Raw genomic sequence first — 5,958 nt, 5'->3', positions numbered from 1 at the left:
CAATCCAACACAAAATGGAATTTGTTTACTTTAAATTCCATGCTTGGTAGGGAAAAATATACTATCAGGTTTGCCAGGATGGAAAAAAAACAGTAGCTAAAGCAGAGAGAAGACCTGTTTACTACATACAGGAGCAGCCTTTTGAATTTGATGGTTTCCTTCAAAACTTGTGAAAAGATTTGAAAGGTTATGGAGTTTTTCTGCAAAGGGCACACAGACACAATGCCTGATATCCACCAGTCACCAGATATTAACAGAGGAAGACCCCTGTCTATCCCCTAGACACCATGCAGCCTGCTGAACAAACAGGGGTATAAAGTGACAAATGATTTGGCACCCAAGCAGGTTCTGACTTAGGGGGTGTGAACAGCCTTTTGATCAGTGCTTCTTAAGCACACAGGAGCCTGGTCTGCAGCTGGTGGTTCTGGCTGTATTAATAGTACTGCATCAGTAACTAATGAGAGCTGTCAGGAATTAGCAAGCACCACTTACAAAGCTGTCACTCAAATCTACTTCCCTCCACACACCCTTAAAATATTTAATACATTTTTCTATATGAGTGTTTACTTTTCACTTTAATTCATCTGAAAAGTTATGCTAATAGTTTAAAAATAAAGCAGAGAAAAAGAACATGAAGTTCCAGTAACTGCAAGGTCACAGAATTTTTTTCTTGAACAGCTTCCTTGCTAACTCCTCTGCTTTGGCTGTTGTGTAGAGCAAGGGACATTTACCAGCCCTAAGTGTACCTGTGCCCTGTCCACTAGTCCTCTGCTGGGGAAACAGGACCATATATACAAGTGCCAGACTTGCTTTTCAGAGCATATAAAATGGTCATAAATGTAAGTACACCAAGGAGCAGAAACGTGAATTTATGGCGTTGATTGCCCAGCAGTGGAATCAGTGTCTGGCTGTTTGCTCTTGCACCATAACTCAGCTCAGGGAGGCAATAATTCATCATGAACTGGGTTCTGGTTTCACCATCTGTGTAAGGAACAGTTTAATTAAAATACAGGAATAACAGACAGCTTCCAATTATATACAACAGATAAACCTTTCCCAGTCTAGGGTTTTGGTTTGTTATTTGATTTTGTTTTGTTTTTAAATAACAAGGCATTGCAGTAAAATGTGAATGTCATGTAATGAAAGCTGCAACATTTTCTTTATTCAAAGGAGGAAATTGTCCCTAATTATGGGTAACACCAAGACTTCTGGGTACAGAAAAGTGCTTTTGTGTACAGAAAGGGTGGTACCTTTTTCCAATTAAACAGTTCCTGATAAATTTATTCAGTGTTTGTTTTTGTGCACACAATGCTCATATTTCAAAAAGAAGAAGACAACATTAAATTTCAACTTAATAAACCTGTCCTGGGGTTTTTATACCCCAAACATCAGGTCTTCATTCCTAGGGTTATTTTGCCAATATATCAACATAATTTTTAATGTCCTTGTATGGAAAATAGGAAGAAAAAAGGTAAGACAATAACAAGAATCTTGTTTCAAGGCTTAAAGGAAGATGTGTTTTTTTGGCTTGGATTTAGTAGAGATAGAACATTGCAATTTTCTTGTTTGTTCTGAAATCTGTGATGGCAACACTTATCCCAGTTCACTTTTATTTATCATTTGGTAAACATATATATCATTTTTTAAATGAATGAAACAAACAATTCCTGGGGGAATGGAGATAATGGTAACACTTTTTCTTATATAAAAATATGTAGTTTAATTAGCTAAGAAGTCACACCATGTGCATATATATACACACATATATAGTTGAATGATGTACTTGAAAATAGACCTTTGAAAACTATCATGATGAAAGGGACATTATTTCCAATCATGTTTACACATGCTGCATATATGTGCAAGAATAAACTTTTTTCCCAGCTGGAACTTAGGAGATTTTGAGACCTAGCAAAAGAAAGACAATTAGTAAGTAATATTTCAGCAAATTATTTCTCACAGTTTTTCTAACTTTCCAAGAAAACCACACTGTGATGTCATCTTGGAACTGCAACAGAAATGGCCTCACTTGAGCCAGCTTAGAAGTAACTTGGTAAGAAAGAGGAGTGACTGCATCTTATACCTTATTTGTGTGTTATATAGAAGACATTTAACTATTCTTTCTGAATAGACTCATTTAACTTTAATTGTTTAGCATGAGTAACTAAAGCACTTGAAGCTCTATGCTTCAAGGGCTGACCAAGAGCAAATTTTTTGAGAAAACAAGTGCTGCTAACACAGAACTAGCAGAATCCAGCAGATGTGAGTGAAATGAAGAAGTTAAGGACAAGAAGGAAGGAGACAATTCCAAGAGAATGAGTTAACTTCAGAAGAAGGCCAACCCAGCAAGAGCAAGAGTGAAAACTATGAAATCAAGAGACCACTGACCAGAATTAAATGACTGGGTGTATGGATTGAGTAGTGGATGGTACAGGTATAACTAAGGGGCTTGTTCTGGGGTAGGGGTTCCTCCAGGGTCTGCTAGGTTTTACCATTCCTGCAGCAGAAGGCAGCCAGCTTCTGTTTGCATTTGAATGAAATCGAGAGACCACTGAGCAGAATTAAGTGATGTGTGGACTGGGGGATGGGTGGTATGGGTACAACTCAGGGGCATGGTCTGGGGAAGGGGTCCCTCTCCAGAGGCACACAGCTGTAACCTGAGAACTAACAAAAGAGGAACTGGGAACCTTTACTTGGACTTGACATTAATCAGTGAGATCCTAGGGCTGGACCCTGTTAAGATGGCCAGTGTGAGTAAATCCATAACACCTGCCAGTTTATACTGCTATAGATATTGCCATGAGTAAAGAAAAAGAAACTTTACTTCTAAAAAACCATCCACATTAGTGATTAGACTGATATAGTCACATCAATAATAAAAAATAATCAGATCTTTAATTAGCCCAGTGATACTAAAGCCCATATGTACTTCGTATTGCCTGTTCTGCTTTTCCAAGTCAGGTTTTGTATTATGTTGTGTATGTGCAGCTCTCACCTACAGAAATTTGGCAATTTGTACCATCTAAAGTTGGTTGCTCTGGAAACTGGCTTCAATTTCTTCCAGTTGCACAGCAAGAGCTGCTGAACTCCAAGGCAAAGAAGCACAGCAGCTCTTATTCACTTGCTTCCCCAGGCCAATAAACTTGTCACAGGAGTGACAGATTATTTTCCTCTTTCTTACTCACTCTGGGAGGCCAACCCAAGGAGGAGCTTATGAGTGACTTAACACTGAAGGCTTTCAATACTTTTCACAGAAAGAAGCTGAAATAGAAAATCTATCACAGGCCAGAACAGTATCAGACATCTTCCTGAGAGTCAGAAGGGGGCTAGATAAAGGGGATCTATAGAGAGTTACAGAACCAGGATAATTTGCCTAAAAAGAGCCCCTCTATCTTGTGCCTCTCTTCTAATTCCCAAACCTATGACCACTGACATACTTTTCATACTGTTGGGTATTACTTACAGATTGTTGCTTGTTATATGATCAGTCATTCATTTCATGTCTTCTGAGCTCCTTCTTTCACCAAGCCATTCATCAGAAAGTCTGGAATAACTCAGGCACCCAAACCCCATCCTGCTAGCACAGGACATAGCAGGGAGCATTTCAACACCCCAGGAAAGCACAGCGTTTCTTACCACATTTTCCTGCTTGTGTCAGGCTGTGTAAGGTGAGGCTGTCAAAAAGTCTCTTTCCTATCTCCTCTCCCCTCAGGGAGCTGATACAGACTAATTGCAGAAAGTGTGGGATATCCAGCCCTCTCTCAGGAAGGTGAGAATTACCTCCCCTGTGCCACATGGCCAGCCCTGTGCCTGGGCTGCTGGTATAGGACAAGGCACCACTCCAGCCTCTGCTCTGCTAATTTGCTGTTTTATTAACATACAGGGAGGACAGAAAAGGCACGGGGAGTGTCAGGAAACTCTCTTGTCTGATATGTGAGATCCTGTCCAAACTATCTCCTCAGCAGATGCCTTAAACTGCAGGGACTCTTCCTTTATAGAATATGACAGAGCAAGAACTCTGGCAGGGATGAGATCAACTGGCTCCATGCATTCAGAAAATAAAAAAGATGGTTCAGAAGCTATTGTTTCACTTTTGTTAGGTAGTAGTGGTTGCTCTATATCAGCTTGAAGCCTACCACCACTCTGCTGAAGTAATGCTTTTATTAAACTACTTGGAAGTTGCTTTGACAGCTTAAATAGACTTAATAAGTCCTTTAATTATGCGTATTTCAGCAGACATTAAGCTACCACAAAACACAAGATTACTGGTTAGAGGCCTCAGTATAACTGCTGTGCCAGCACAGCATTAGAGAAAACATTTGATACTACGTATTTGATAAGCACTAAGATTACACTGGCCATATGGACTTGATGTAAAATTCTTCATATCTAATTTGCACCAGTAGTACACATACAAATCAGAGATAGAGAAAACATTCCACTTTACTGTCCTCTTTCTGCAGTAACTTCATTCAATAGGAGTGGGGCAGCAAAATGCTAATATCGTTCAGTTATTGGTTTAACAATTTTTTAAAATTACCTAAAGCAAATATAAGGTTTTTCTTCTGGCTAGAAGACTCAGGGTATCCTGGTAAGATAATGACAAGGCAAAACAGGCAGCCACAAGACAGCTTTCAGAGCTCTAGACAAGTGCTCTTTTAAAGACACTGAGATATTTTTAGGGTCCAAGCTCTGCTTTAGCTCCTGTGGGGGTGCAGCATCAGTAGATTTAAGCATTGAGAGTTCATGCAGAGCACATGAGGCTGCAGAAGAAAACCAGCCTGAGAGCATGTCCCACAGGCAAACATGAACCATTAAGCATTAAAACAGGCTCTCCAGGGAAGTGGTGGAGTCAGCACCCCTGGAGTGTTCAAAAAACAAGTGGATGTGGCACTTTGCTATATGGGCATGGTGGCATTAGGTTTTATCATTCTATGAAGAAGGGCACAAGTGTCATGCTCCTGGGGAGACTTGGCAGGACAGTGGGCTGGCAGTATGAGAACTGGGTTGTTAAACACAGGGAAACAGAAGCAGCTGAAAAACTTCATAACAATGCTAGAAATTAAATAACAATAATCTCAATGTCCCCCAGTTGAGTTCTCCTCATGATCTCATGGAATCAGAAATTGCTGAAATTCATGCAGATTCGGACAGGGAGATGCTGAGCTCTGTTGTCAGGATCCAGCCTTGATTTTGTTAATGAAATGGAAACAGAAATGCATCATAAATGCAGAAAACAAGCCTATCTGGTGCTCATACCCTTCAGGATGCAAAACCAACACAAGTTTCCTTTTCATAATGTATAAGTCTGATTAAAATGGCACAGGAAAGAAATGAGGGCATGCTTACCTTTGTTCAGTTCCTTTTTTCAGCCTTCCTTACAAGGAACTCTCATAAAATTGTTTTTATTTTTCAAATGTCACATTAACTCCAAAGATGCATCTCCTCACATGAGAGGAAACAGAACCTTCCCATCTCTGTTCCTCAAAACTTTCCCCTCTGCTCCCAAGGGCATGAAACAAACAGTGCATTGCAAGGAAAATCTCATCTATCATTGACAAGCTCTGTATGCTTATACATTGTCAGAACTCTTCTTCAGTAATGCATGAAAACAAAAGAAAAGCCCTCCAGAGACAGAGGGCTTCACTTACTTACACAGATGAAAGAATAAACTAGCAAGTGGTTAGAGGGGGCACTCGACCCCACAGACAGATGTTCCTGAGTAGCTGAGTAACCTGGTGCATCTTGTCATGGCAGTGACACTGGTTCAATCCACAGTTTGAGACACACAAACTAAGCCTCATCCAGAGCCAGCAGGTGAAGGTTACCTGTCCTCCCACCAATAGATTCCACTGTCTTATGTTTTGGATGCTTTTCTCCTTTTCTTGCCTGCTAAGTGTAAACAGCATCAGCTATGAGGGATTTAGAAATTTCAAGTAACTGAAAACAGACACAGGC

This window comes from Lonchura striata, chromosome 6 (assembly GCF_046129695.1).
Source record: "Lonchura striata isolate bLonStr1 chromosome 6, bLonStr1.mat, whole genome shotgun sequence".
NCBI lineage: Eukaryota > Metazoa > Chordata > Aves > Passeriformes > Estrildidae > Lonchura > Lonchura striata.
The sequence above is the reverse complement of the archived record's forward strand: the minus strand, read 5'-3'. Positions refer to the sequence as shown.